A 14,913-nucleotide genomic window follows, 5' to 3' on the forward strand; every position below is an offset into this window, starting at 1 on the left:
ACCACGGAGTCAGCTTTTCAAGATGTATTTTTAATGGCCAGTTTGGAGCTGGGAATGATTACATGGTAGAAATTGAGCGGTATGAGTTATTGGCTGAACCTGTGGCATATCACTCCAGAGGGTAACTAACACCACTACGCTTTGTGTTGTCTCCTGCTCCCTCTTAGCCCCTTGGAAAGAAAACTAGCTTCCAGCTATTTTTCCAAGGGACTGATCCCTGTGCTTTCTGTCCTGATCCCCATGAGCCCACCAGCAGGATGTATCTGTGCTGCTCCTTGCTGTCACTCATCAAAAGACCCAGCTCCCTCTCCAAAGACCATGGCACAATTAGAGCAGATCTCCACAGATACTGGATCAGATGCCAGAGTTGTTAGCAGACTATAGAGTGGGCCTTGTCCCCAAGAGGTCAACACCAGATAGAGAATTAGGAAGTCAATGCAAAAATGAGAGGGGGTTTCAGAAAAAAGCTAAGCCAGTGGTTGTTTAAAACTTTAGAGTACCACATCTAAAATTCAAAATGACTTGGTTCACACCTTCCTAATTTTAATCAGTGTAACCCTAATTGATTCTGAGACTGTACTTTAAACCAGTTTATTTACCAAAGTTTGAGAACAGCTAAGGTGGTCTAGCCATAGGTAGTCATGGCAGGATTCGATTTTTATTGGTAAATGTCAGTAAACATCGATTTCTCTGACTCCACACAAACCGATGAAAACATATTTCCACTGATGATAGAAATTTACAAATAAGTAAAGTAAGAAAAATGCTGCTTGAGGACTTACTTGAATTAGATTTAAGGATATTTACTTTGTATCTTTTGACATGTGATATTGACAATTTGTGTTTTAATGGTTAGAAAACTAACTTTTGACTTTGCTATCATTAAATAATGGTTGTCTAACCCCTCCAAAATTTTCCACAACTGTGAAAATTTAAATAAAGAAACATTGGGGAAATAAAGCTTTACAATAACCATTGATATTACCAGTTGAAATTATAAAAAAATAAAACAAATTGTGCCAAGCCTATCCATTAGTAATGCCATAGAAAGGGACAGTGCAAGCAATTGAAAATGCTGCTAAATTAATGGACCAGAAAAGGGTTGTCCAGCACTGCTATACTAATGATAATCTTAGAAGAGAAGGAAATGTTAATGGGATTATAGTGTGCATACAAGACTGGCTACCACATGCTCTATAGGGCAGTCAGTGACTGTTGCATGGTTATTTATAATATTATTTGTAATCTACAAACTAAAGTGTGAGTAAAACATGTACTTAAATGGACAAGGCATTTGTATCTTTCTCAAGTTAGCATTCTCTGTTAATAAGGACTTTCTTCTCTGGTCCTATTTATTCTCTGCTGTTGAACACTTTCTACCCTCCAGTTATGTTTCTGTAATTTTTACTAGTTTCTTCTTGCTAGTTAGCAAGCATGTTACACTTTTATATATTGGATCTAGTGTCCATCGGGCACAACAGCAGTATATTAATATGGGTTTTGTTAATGCCAACAATTTCTATAATATCTAGGTTGGAGGATGAAGATGAGGGAAAAGTAGAAACATGGTTAGGTTCAGATTACTGAGTTTCAGTATTACCGTATGCTGAGATGTCAAACAACAAATGTAATGCCTATTATAAATTGATACTTATATTGAATTGCGTGGAATATATTGGAAGTTACAACTCTTGCATGTTGGATTTTTTAAATAGATATTTAGCTTCTTAAAGGAGAGTGCTGAAATCTGAAGGCATCCAGGTCATATTAGCTACTTTTGAAAATTAATTTGCCATATCTCTTGGAAATTGTATTCCGACCCTCATGGTTCCCTTATTGGTGGTGGTGGTTCAATGTACTTCAGTGTGAAATAAGACAATTCAGCGCAGAGCCATCCACCTTTCCTTTCCCTAGCATGTAAAGCATTGCATTGTTGAAGTATTACAGGTTTTCATTCCTTTCTTTGAAGAATCAAGTCACTAGCATGAGCAGGATAATGTGCATGATGGCTGAATGGTCTGATACAATGTAAAAAGTTCTGCAGTCATTGAAATATTTGCATACTGAAGACCCATTGTGAAATAATTAGTACTGGGCTTCACTGGAGTTATACATAATTTTGTGGACACCTTGTGTGGTGTAAGTGTCATCGTGGGAGAGGTTTCTAAGATCAGGTGCTTATCCCATGCTCGAGATCCCTGACAAAAAATGCTCTGATGAAGAAAACAAACCTGCTTGTTTTCCAGTTGGACGTAATTGCCATTCTGAGACATGCAGGAGTGTATGTAATGAGCAGAACAAGAGTCCCCACTAAACAAAATAAGTGCCTCTGAAGGACAAAGAATCCCATCACAGGTGCAGAGAAAGGAATTAAGATTGGTTATACTTCCATTATGCAGCATTGATGGCTGAAAAGTGAAATCGTACCCTATTTGCTCTTTGTACATATCTGGGGCCTGAAGCAGGGTCTGGAAATCCCAAGTTTCCTATTAAATTTAGTTGGAAATTTAGTAGACAGGGATGGTGTCTCTAGCCTCTGTTTGCCGGAAGCTGGGAATGGGCGATGGGATGGATCACTTGATGATTGCCTGTTCTGTTCATTCCCTCTGAAGAATCTGGCATTGGTCACCGTTGGAAGGCAGGATACTGAGCTAGACGGACCTTTGGTCTGACCCACTATGGCCGTTCTTAGTAAATGTGTGTTCCTCTTGGTGCTGCTCCATCTTCCAGCAGGAAATAAATGCTAGAACTGTGATGAAAAGTCAAATGCTTTTTTTAACCTGTATTTGTTCTGCAGGTCAGTTCTTGGAATTCCTTCTGCTATAACTCACCTACTCACTCTAGGAGGAGCATACGGCAATGCTCTGGAAAGCAGCTCTGAAAGGAAGGCTTTGTATTTGTCTCCAGATGACTTTAATATCAAATGTGCTCAGTTTGCAAGTAAAAAAAAGATTTTTTTTTCAATTGACCAGCACCACAAGCTCAACCTGGAACCTGGGACCTCAGAATCAGCTCCACTGATGTCAATATCAAGAGAGGCTAACAACTGAGAATCAAGCCCAGTCTGAATTTAGAACTGATTTCGAAATACTATCCACTGTGCATGAACCAGAAAGGAATCTGCTCCATCCACCATGGCATTTCAGAGCCAGTAGAGGTACAAGAATAAAAAAGTAATGAAAGTGTATCTGTCTGTCAACTGGGCAGAGATCATTTGGAATTTGATCTCATCAAACATTAGAATTTCCATTGGAAATGCTGAAAAAAATCCTGTTTCATTTCTGAATGAAAAATCAATTTTTATTTTTTTTTAATTTCCCACTGAAAAAAGTACACTTTCCCACTGAAAAAAAGTACATTTTGAAATATTTGACACACTTTTTCCCCTCCAGAAAATTTCAAAATGAAATTGAGCCTGAACCCAAGCTCTGAGGCTCCCATCCTCCACTGAACCTGGAAACCATGAGGTCTGTGACCATGGGGATACTCTGCATGGCGGGCCTGCTCTAGACTCCCAAACCCTGGAAGCCCTTCCATCCTCAGTCTCAGCCCACATGTTTGGGGAGCTGCCATAGAGCTGCAGACCCTGGGAGCTCTGGGGTCACCGGGAGCCCACTAGATAAGCTGATAGGAAAACAGGCAGGTTTCTGGCTGAAATCTGCTTGGTTTTTGTTGGAATTTCATCAAAACCGATATGTGTCCACAAAACATTTTGGTTTTGACTAATGGACATTTTCTGATGAAAATCTGTTTTTGTCAGAAAATCCCCAGGCAATTCTATCTGGGATTCTACTCTGTTATCTTGGTATAAATCTTGAGTTACTGGTTTGATTTAGATGGAAATACTGTGGATTTATCTTAGTATAACTAAAATACAACTCTTTGCCATGAGGTGAGACTCAGCACTGGCATAAATGGCTGGATAAGTTAAACTACTTTGTCCCTCACACTACTTCTCTGAGCAGTATGCACTTGACATGTATTTTACCACACTATTTACATCCCTATTAAATTTGACCCATAAACTGCCATGACATTTACCCACCTCTTTCAGGTTGAATTTAACTGAATGTGGCTCACAGTGGGCCAAATTTGTCCATGTTTTCCACAGCTATCATGGAGTTGTGCTGGTGTAACAAAGTCAAATTTGGACTCATTGAGAGATACCAATAATCAGTTTCGCCCCTTGTTTTTTCAAGAAACAGCTTAAAGAGTTAACCAAGTGATACCATGATGAATAAAGTACAGGAAATGTGGGGATAAAGGGCGTTAAAAAAAATCTAAAACCCATCCCACTTAGTGTATAAAGATTTTTAAAACACTTCTGTCGAGCTCCTTATTTATCATTTAAGTCGAAATCCATTTTGATTGTGCCTGGTGATAGTTTGTGTTGATTGCGCATCTCATCAAACACTTTTGATCTGCTTGTCTAAGAAAAATACATTTAGTAATTTTGTAGACCAGGTGGAATTTTCATTGTGGGCTGCTTATTGAATTTAAAAAAAAGTTGGCCTTGAGTGAAGTTGCATTCTGTTACTATTTATCTCTAGGATATAATTTTCCCCAGTCTGAAACACAGACTTGTGTGTGAAGAGGCATAACTCTGTGCTTAGGCACACAGTCCAAATGTAGAGCTCTGCAAAAGATTTCTATAATAATTACAAAATATATTGTTCTCACTGAGAAGAATAACAGAACTGATCAATCTTACCTCAACAACAAGAAACCAGCCAGTCTAAAACACTGATGTGACAATAACATATAGTTTAGGACCCAAGAAGTGCAATGACAATAGCAATAAAAATTCCCATTTATAGGGCACTTTATCAGATGAACATCTCAAGGTGCTATACAATAAAAACATAAGAAAATGAAATCAAGCTCAGTGGGATTGATTGAAAGGAAATCTTTGAACCTTATTCCTAAAAGCACTATGAGAGGAAACTTCATCCCTGAGATCTCATTTCCTAAGCTTTGGGGGTCTGACACAAATGATCTGGAACAGATTTCTGTCTTCTGTTACTGCAGATTTACTCTGGTATGGCATGGAATTGGGCCATTGATCACTAGAACAGTGGAGTGAAATCTGATTTAAGGAGTAGAGTGGCCACACTTAAAATATTAATTGTGGTTTTAGAAATATTATTGGTTCCAGCAATATTGCCTGTACTTACAGTGAGGAATACCCCATGTCAGTGTTGGGAATGAAGCTAACTAATCTCCTACCCTCTATCAGGATCCTGTGGTGTGGACCCTTGCTCCTGTGTGGAAACACATTAATTTAAATGAGATGCTATATGAGTGCATATGTCCATCTCTAGGATTGTGTTAGTTAGTTTCACTCATGGCAGACATCTGAAGTATAGAAAATGTCACTACTAACTCCACTTTCCAGCATTTGTCACTAACATATGTGCACAGGAGAAAAAACAGGTCTGCTATTGGTTCCCTGAGATTCACAAGTGAGTCCCAAATACCAGTTTAAAAATGACCCCTTTAGGCAATGAAAATTAGTATGTAGGAGCCAGATTTTTTGGTTTAATATTTAAAATATTAACTTGTCAGCAAGTTAGGGAAGTATGGGCTGGATGAATGCACTATAAGGTGGGTAGAAAGTTGGCTAGATTGTCGGGCTCAACGGGTAGTGATCAATGGCTCCATGTCTAGTTGGCAGCCGGTGTCAAGTGGAGTGCCCCAGGGGTCGGTCCTGGGGCCGGTTTTGTTCAATATCTTCATAAATGATCTGGAGGATGGTGTGGATTGCACTCTCAGCAAATTTGCGGATGATACTAAACTGGGAGGAGTGGTAGATACGCTGGAGGGCAGGGATAGGATACAGAGGGACCTAGGCAAATTGGAGGATTGGGCCAAAAGAAATCTGATGAGGTTCAATAAGGATAAGTGCAGGGTCCTGCACTTAGGACGGAAGAACCCAATGCACAGCTACAGACTAGGGACCGAATGGCTAGGCAGCAGTTCTGCGGAAAAGGACCTAGGGGTGACAGTGGACGAGAAGCTTGATATGAGCCAGCAGTGTGCCCTTGTTGCCAAGAAGGCCAATGGCATTTTGGGATGTATAAGTAGGGGCATAGCGAGCCGATCGAGGGATGTGATCGTCCCCCTCTATTCGACATTGGTGAGGCCTCATCTGGAGTACTGTCCAGTTTTGGGCCCCACACTACAAGAAGGATGTGGATAAATTGTAGAGAGTCCAGCTAAGGGCAACAAAAATGATTAGGGGTCTGGAAAACATGAGTTATGAGGAGAGGCTGAGGGAACTGGGATTGTTTAGTCTGCAGAAGAGAAGAATGAGGGGGGATTTGATAGCTGCTTTCAACTACCTGAGAGGTAGTTCCAGAGAGGATGGTTCTAGACTATTCTCAGTGGTGGAAGAGGACAGGACAAGGAGTAATGGTCTCAAGTTGCAGTGGGGGAGGTTTAGGTTGGATATTAGGAAAAACTTTTTCACTAGGAGGGTGGTGAAACACTGGAATGCGTTGCCTAGGGAGGTGGTGGAATCTCCTTCCTTAGAAGTTTTTAAGGTCAGGCTTGACAAAGCCCTGGCTGGGATGATTTAATTGGGTATGGGTCCTGCTTTTGAGCAGGGGGTTGGACTAGATGACCTCCTGAGGTCCCTTCCAACCCTGATATTCTATTCTAATCAAATTTTACCATTAGAAAATACAAAGCATAAATATATGTAACTTGTATATAGAGTCATACCATAAACAGGAATGGAAATAAGAATATATATGAATGCTAATCATATATTCTTCAAGCGGGATGGAGTTAGCATACTTAAAATTTGAGACAACTTTACAATTCTAAATCCCAATTCTTGTCCTCTGTAAGTATGAAAGGGGGTCAAATTTGTGAATTTGCCAAGTCACCAGTTAGATTTTAAAGCTGAAATCTAATGAACTAGATTTAACAATAAAAAGGGGTTATTCTACTAGATTCCATTCCTGGCTATAACGCTCATCAAATTGAGTCCAGGGAGTACTGTATTAGCTTTCTAAATTAATGCTAGTGGGTTTTTTTTTTCAGGTCAACTTTTAACTTTAATAGTATTTCTTAGATCAGCACATGTGGTTATTCTTATCCAATCAACAATTTATTAATTCACCCAGAACCACATCACTATACAGTCAGCAGTTTACCACTCAAGTGCAGAAAAAATCAATGTTCTAGGTATGTACTTGACACACCAATACAGTCTTTCGAGCAGTTGTCAAATACTATGGTTGAAGCTCAGCAGTTACACCAAGAAGCATTTCAGAGTATTAAGATTTCATGTTACATTTACTTATGATAATCAGTTCTTTGGGACCTAACACATTTATCAACTGTTTAGTATTTCTCCAAGGAGTAAGGATGTACTTGACTTAAAGGCACTGTTAAGAGTGTGGTCCCTGCTATTGAAATGGATTGGTCCAGAAGGGACGAGTTTAGCATATCAAAAGCAGTTGCTTCAAGTTATGATTCCAATCTCTCTTAGGCCAATTTGTTTGGACTTCTAAAGAAAGGCATGCATATAGCATTAGTTAAAATCTAAAATATGGTTACCTGAGGTCTCACTGGAGAGTGTCAACTTAGCAAGGTAATCATCAGTTATTTATATTAAAGAATAGAAGAAGAAACACAATCTTTGAACTGAAATGTCACCACTTCTTTTCCTGTTAACCCCAGAATGTGGAGAGTGTCTTTGTCACATGGCTGGGCTGGGTGTCCGGTCAATTCTAAGAAAACTCTTATTCCTGTGACCGGAACAAGGGAAGACGCTATCCAGAGGGGGCTTAGAAAACTCTGGGTTCCCACATAGTAATCTCAGTGTTATGTACAGTGTTATGCCTCCAGTGAGCTCAGAAACCCACTAATTCCTATTGGCCAAATGTGTCTCAGCTTTATGCCTTCTCTGTTTCTCTGCTGCTTTTGTAAATATTCAGCAGATGATGTTAGTATAGAATAAATTTCTTCAATGTTTCTTTTTGTCAGAGGATTTGATTCATTTCATGGACTGTATTTCATTATTAGCCCTGATTATCTGTTGGATTCCCCTTCTTAAGCAATTTCTCTTAATATTCCAAAGCTATACCTTGGTTAGGTGATAATATTTTTTAACATTCCTTATTTCCTTCTAGTGCCCTATAAATTCTTTATCACTTCTAGAATGCAAGAATAATTTACAAAGTAAACAAACAAAATCCCTTATAGTCATCTATATCCAGTAGATATATATCCATACATTCTTTGCTCATATTGAATACTGTTCACTTCACATCTTTTATGGCTTATGGGTTCTGGGCTGTGGTGTGCTACGCCGATTGGGTGTCCGGTGCTATTGACAGCCTGGCCAGTGTGTAGCTGAAGGACTGGCTAGAACAATATGAATGATGTGTTGTGATTGACGCTCTCTCTGTGAGGGCTGATGGACCGATTGATCAAGGTGATGAGACATAACATTAGAGGAAGAAGACAGATCATTCACATAAAGAAATTTATATCTGATTCACCAGGCAAACAAATGTACAATTTCTCAGTTAAGGTGTAAGATTTTATATATTCTGACAGAATATACCCCTGTGTTCACACCCTACACACTGTTGTAATAGTATTTGTCAAGGCATGTCTTGTGAGGTATCATTTTGAAAACTCATAATTTGCTGATCTATAATATCATGGCAAAATGCACTAGGAGCATTATGTGTGAAGTTATAAACATAAACTGAAATCATGACTAAAAATATGCTTTCCAAATAAGTCTGGCGAGTTCCTTGGAGACAAAGGGCAAGCTGATGCCTCAGCCAGGTGTAAACAAGGCTGATGGAGCCTTACCTGCTAAGTGCCCGTTCTTTGGCAGGAAAGGGGGCAGGGCCAAAATCTGTATCTTAGCAAAGAAACTGTGGAGTTTCCTTCCACTCAGACTGCTGTCACCTTGCTCCCAGCTGGGAATGCTTCTCAAAGCGGGGACAGGACTATTTAAAAAAGGGGCAGATGACCCAAGAAACACCTCTCTCTCCCGCACTCCCCCTGCCCATTGCATTCATTGCATCTGAAGTGACAAAGGAAGCAGCCATTGGACTCTGAGGGAGGGGACCTGAGCTAAAGAGTTTGGTCAGTAATATTGCTGAAAGCATGTGGTGAGAGAAATTTGCTTTGAATCTAATACTGTTTAAGTTAGGCACCAGTAAGCATGTTATCTTTAATTTTCTTGTAACCACTTCTGATTTTGATGCCTCATTATTTGTACTCACTTAAATCTATTTCTTTGTAGTTGTTATATTTATTTTAATGTTTTATCTAATCCAGTGAAGTGTCTGGGTAACTCCATTTGAGGTAACAAGCTGTGTGCATATTATTCCCTTAAAGTAATAACAGACTCAGGATATGTTAACTATCCAGGAGAGGGCAGGCCAGTACAGTACACATATCTGGGGGAAAATCTGGGACTGGGAGTGTGCTGGGGTCACCCTGTGGTAATTTTTAAAGTTGATAAGAGCCAAGGTGTGGTTGGATGGCTGGCTGTAGCGTGCGCGCGTACACACACACACACACACACAGAGTTGGGAGTGACTTACATGCTGGAGGTTGTTTGTGACCAGTCCTCGTTGGAGACAACAGTAGTAAGCCTGTGTAAAAGGCACCCCAGGTTACATGGCAGGGGTGACACAGCTACTCATTAGTCTGGATTGTACCCTGGTATGTCACACACACACAGATATAGGCTTCTTCAAATATCATGAAGTTTGACTTGTGGATCTTTTAGGTTCTTGGGTCACCATCAAGTTATTCCAGACTGGTTTAAATCTGCATTTTGTTTGTCCTCTCCTCTAATTCTTAATTGACATATAGGTGACAACAGGGCACTCTGCAAAGGAAAGGGGGCAGTTATTCTTGTCTGATACCCTGGCAGGGGAGGTTCTTAGCTAGACTTAAAAAGATGGAAATCTCTTCCATGAGTAAATCATCTGAGTCTTTGGTTTGAGAAACTAACAGTTGGAAAATTCCTTGGAATTGTGTATTTTTGCTTTCGTTTAAATTAATGCTTTCCAAACAAGATGTCTCACCTTGGGTTGGGCCTATTGACTTGCATTACCTTTAAATCCTAGAGGAAGCTAAGGTTTGGAATATGATAAGGGTGATTGTTCCAGACAGTTAATGGGCAGAGATAGACAGAAGCTGTTAAAACATATTTTAAGGCAAATTTTAATATCTATGCATCTCACACCTCCAAATAAAGAGATGCCTGTCTTTAAAAACTATTTTATTACTTATTGCAATGTCCCAGACTGTGTTATAAATACCCACCAATGGTAATTGTAATTTTAATGATTCTTAATACAAGAAAATATTGAACTGCATTCAGGGGCGGGTCTACCAATTTTGCCACCCCAAGCAGTCGCCACTGAATTGCCGCCATCCCCGGAACAGTGGCGGAGTTGCTGCCGTGGGACACGGACTGCCACCCCATTCTGAATGCCGCCCCAAGCACCTGCTTGGAAAGCTGGTGCCTGGAGCTGGCCCTGACTGCATTACCTAGAATACTTAACAGGAAGTTGGGTATATCTGTGTTTTGGAGAGTGAGAAATAAAGCAGGGAGGATTGTTAATAGCAAAGTCAAATTTTTCTTAAAAAAAACAAATCTCTTATGTGTATAATATGACACTTCGATTTTACTTTCTTGCCACCACTCCTGAATATGTAAAACATGATTATTGAGCTTTTCCACCAAGCATTTGTGTTTACATTTAGAAAAAAAGCTCTTCTGAAATCCCATGGGAGAGTTCAAGCAACATATTAATAAGGATAGTAATCAGAGTTTTTGACCAACTCCTTAATCATAGAATATCAGGGTTGGAAGGGACCTGAGGAGGTCATATAGTCCAACCCCCTGCTCAAAGCAGGACCAATCCCCAACTAAATCATCCCAGCCAGGGCTTTGTCAAGCCTGACCTTAAAAATATCTAAGGAAGGAGATTCCACCACCTCCCTAGGTAACGCATTCCAGTGTTTCACCACCCTCCTAGTGAAAAAGTTTTTCCTAATATCCAACCTAAACCTCCACCACTGCAACTTGAGATCATTACTCCTAGTTCTGTCATCAGCTACCACTGTGAACAGTCTAGGTCCATCCTCTTTGGAACCCCCTTTCAGGTAGTTGAAAGCAGCTATCAAATCCCCTCTCATTCTTCTCTTCTGCAGACTAAACAATCCCAGTTCCCTCAGCCTCTCCTCATAAGTCATGTGTTTCAGACCCCTAATCATTTTTGTTGCCCTCCGCTGGACTCTTTCCAATTTTTCCACATCCTTCTTGTAGTGTGGGGCCCAAAACTGGACACAGTACTCCAGATGAGGCCTCACCAATGTCGAATAGAGGGGAACTATCACATCCCTCGATCTGCTGGCAATGCCCTACATATACATCCCAAAATGCCATTGGCCTTCTTGGCAACAAGGGCACACTGCTGACTCGTATCCAGCTTCTCATCCACTGTAACCCCTCGGTCCTTTTCTGCAGAACTGCTGCTGAGCCATTTGGTCCCTAGTCTGTAGCGGTGCATGGGATTCTTCCGTCCTAAGTGCAGGACTCTGCACTTGTCCTTGTTGAACCTCATCAGATTTCTTTTGGCCCAATCCTCTAATTTGTCCAGGGCCCTCTGTATCCTATCCCTACCCTCCAGTGTATCTACCTCTCCTTCCAGTTTAGTGTCCTCTGCAACCTTGCTGAGGGTGCAATCCACACCATCCTCCAGATCATTTATGAAGATATTGAACAAAACCGGCCCGAGGACCGACCCTTGGGGCACTCCACTTGATACCTGCTGCCAACTAGACATGGAGCCACTGATCACTACCCATTGAGCCCGACAATCTTGCCAACTTTCTATCCACCTTATAGTCCATTCATCCGGCCCATACTTCTTTAACTTGCTGGCAAGAATACTGTGGGAGACTGTGTCAAAAGCTTTGCTAAAGTCAAGGAACAACATGTCCACCACTTTCCCCTCATCCACAGAGCCAGTTATCTCTTAATAAACGGCAATTAGATTAGTCAGGCATGACTTGCCCTTGGTGAATCCATGCTGACTGTTCCTGATCACTTTCCTCTCCTCTAAGTGCTTCAGAATTGATTCCTTGAGGACTTGCTCCATGATTTTCCAGGGACTGAGGTGAGGCTGACTGGCCTGTAGTTCCCAGGATCCTCCTTCTTCCCTTTTTTAAAGATGGGCACTACATTAGCCTTTTTCCAGTCGTCCGGGACTTCCCCGGATTGCCATGAGTTTTCAAAGATAATGGCCAATGGCTCTGCAATCACATCCGCCAACTCCTTTAGCACTCTCGGATGCAGCGCATCCGGCCCCATGGACTTGTGCTCATCCAGCTTTTCTAAATAGTCCCGAACCACTTCTTTCTCCACAGAGGGCTGGTCACCTCCTCCCCATGCTGTGCTGCCCAGTGCAGTAGTCTGGCAGCTGACCTTAATCATTAAGTAAGACTGGTTTTGTTATGATACTAAAATTTAAATGTACATAATTTAACAGGTGCCAATGCTGCACCCATTGTAATGTGAGAAAAAATTGATTATTGAAAGAATTCGATCTGCTGTTTTCTGTTCTTCCTGGAAAGCAAATGTATACAGCTGTGGAGTTAGGGGGAACAGCATACAGGTAATTTACAGTAGTTCTGTTGCTAAAAATTAATGCATAAATAAGGATTTCCTCATCAGCATGGAAAGTGAATGTCACTTGGTCCCATTTCTGATATGAGAAATTTTGAGCTGTTGAGGCCAGTAATATGCTTGGTTAGGAAATATAAAGGGTTCAAAATAATCCTAAAATGTCTAACATAACCATCAGTTAATACTTCCTTAAACATAACTTAATATTTCACCTAATGTCTAGCAACAGCAATTCAGTCTTTAGCTAGATTAAAACAAAGCCAGTTTCTGGACATCCAAGTCTGAGTTTCACTTATGCATCTAGACAGCATGGAGGCTGCCTTGCCAGAAACTGACATAAAGGACAAATAGACCCAGTTATTATCTGTGACACAGTGAGAGCCCCGACCATATTCTATAATGATGGCTCAGAGCAGTAAAACAGAGAAGCTGAAAGGAACTGGTACAAAAATGAAGCCCTGAGGACCACCTCATAGATTGGTGGTAGGAACAGCTGTGTAGTTTCCTAAAGTAGTAAACTGAGATCGCTGAGAAAGCGAAGATGCTGACAGTAACATTCAAGTCTTTAGACATTATAGTAAATGTGTGTGGTCTGCAGTGTGGTATTAAAGGCTGCTAAGGTATCAGTCATAATCAGTCTATGAAACCCTGTTAGGGATAAGTAATAGCTCATTGCCATGGGCATAAGGATGAAGTTGTTGGTAATGGGACTTGGAACCTTTTGCTTATAGGTTGCAACCCTGAATCCAGCCCATGTTGGTACTGACCAACAGCTCTTATCTGGTGGAGAAGTGTCCACAGATAGCAGAAGCTATCACCACAACTGGCACTAGCAGTCTCACATTTACTAGTCCAAGAACATAACAGGCATGGAAAATGAACTGTCCTCTTCTCTTCCCCTCATAGTGATCCCTCTCTAGGTCAAGGTTGAGGCATATTAGGAGGGCAGAATGGGGAAGTTTGTACTGCCACAGCATGTGTCCTATTTATTCTGAGTTTTTGCTCCACAGACATCAAAGTGCTTTAAAGTCTCATTAGTCCCATTTTACAGATGGGAAAACCAATACATGAAGTGGGAAATGGCGATAATTGTAAATCCTGATGAAGGCAGTCCCTGAAACTGTGGCTTGGCTGAAAAACTGACTCGCATTTATCATAGGGTGTGTATTATAGTACATTGAGCTCAATGCTGGGTCAAAGGATATTTTCCAGGATCTCACTTTAAAATCGTAAATTGAACACTAGATAATACATCAAGGGTATGTGTGTTAATAATAATACAAAATACTTTGCATAGACACAGCACCTTTTATCTGAGAATTTCAAAGTACTTTACAAAGGCTATTTTACAGATGGAGAGACAGGCACAAAGAAGTTATGTGGCATGCCCAAAGTAACACAGTGATTCAGTCATAGAGCCAGAAATGGAACCGGGGGTCCTAGCTCTGTCCCCTTCCAAATGCACTTTAATGAAAGAGTAAATTGATATTAATACATTTTTATTTAGCTCACCTTGATTATTCGTCTCACTGCATCATCAAAATATATTGTGGAAGAATAAGTAAAATACCTCTCCTTGTTGACAGACTGATGATAAATGCACAAAATATTATTGGATATCACATTAAAATAGGATGCATAACATAATTTTAGAAGCATGATGGTTTCATTTTGGATAGATAACAGAGAAAGGACAATGGCTGAGCTGAGATTTGCTGCGGATATCAAATAAACATAGTACATTTCTCCCTACCATGAGAATATAAAGTGCGCCTCCCAAATTAATTATATGCTGATTGCTTCCTCAGGACGTATTGAACATGATGTCAAAATATGAATGTCAGTGACCCCTTGGACATTTTATATAGAATGGGCCAGCTTGACTCTTATTTGAAGTCAATAGCAAAACAGACTTGGAGTAGATTCTACCAGGTGTGTTTCCTTTTGCTTTAATACCAGTTGCAACAATTAAAAAGGTCCAGGTCCTTAGATACCCTTATTTAAAACATCCTTTACAACTAAGAAGGGTAGCCTCAACCTGGCAAGTTGATATTTTGAATGTGTCTCTTACTTTCTCCTCTTCAGTGACCAGACTTCCTTACGTGCCTGATTGAAAAACCCATTGAAAGCAATCAACTTCAATGGGTCTTAGAAAGCAATGACTTCAGTGGTCTTTGGGGCAGGCCCCAACTGTGTGTCACTACAACTGAGGGTAAGCAAAAGAGAATGTTTAA

General features: G+C 40.5%; 1 protein-coding gene across 5 annotated transcripts in view; it reads left to right on the plus strand.

The window, feature by feature from the left end:
- LRMDA (leucine rich melanocyte differentiation associated) overlaps positions 1–14,913 on the plus strand; it is a 1,127,716-nt gene that overhangs the window by 1,082,196 nt on the left and 30,607 nt on the right. For 3 of the 5 annotated variants that reach the window (XR_012159955.1, XR_012159957.1, XR_012159954.1), the window contains exon 9: positions 2,973–3,157. The exons of 1 other annotated variant lie outside the window; for it this stretch is intronic. The gene's annotated coding sequence lies outside the window, so the exon portion shown is untranslated. Of the gene's footprint in view, positions 1–2,972; positions 3,158–14,764; positions 14,800–14,913 lie in introns of those variants that run through there. One more of the 5 variants, XR_012159958.1, reaches the window with a different exon arrangement.

This window comes from Lepidochelys kempii, chromosome 7 (assembly GCF_965140265.1).
Source record: "Lepidochelys kempii isolate rLepKem1 chromosome 7, rLepKem1.hap2, whole genome shotgun sequence".
In the NCBI taxonomy this organism is placed as follows: domain Eukaryota; kingdom Metazoa; phylum Chordata; order Testudines; family Cheloniidae; genus Lepidochelys; species Lepidochelys kempii.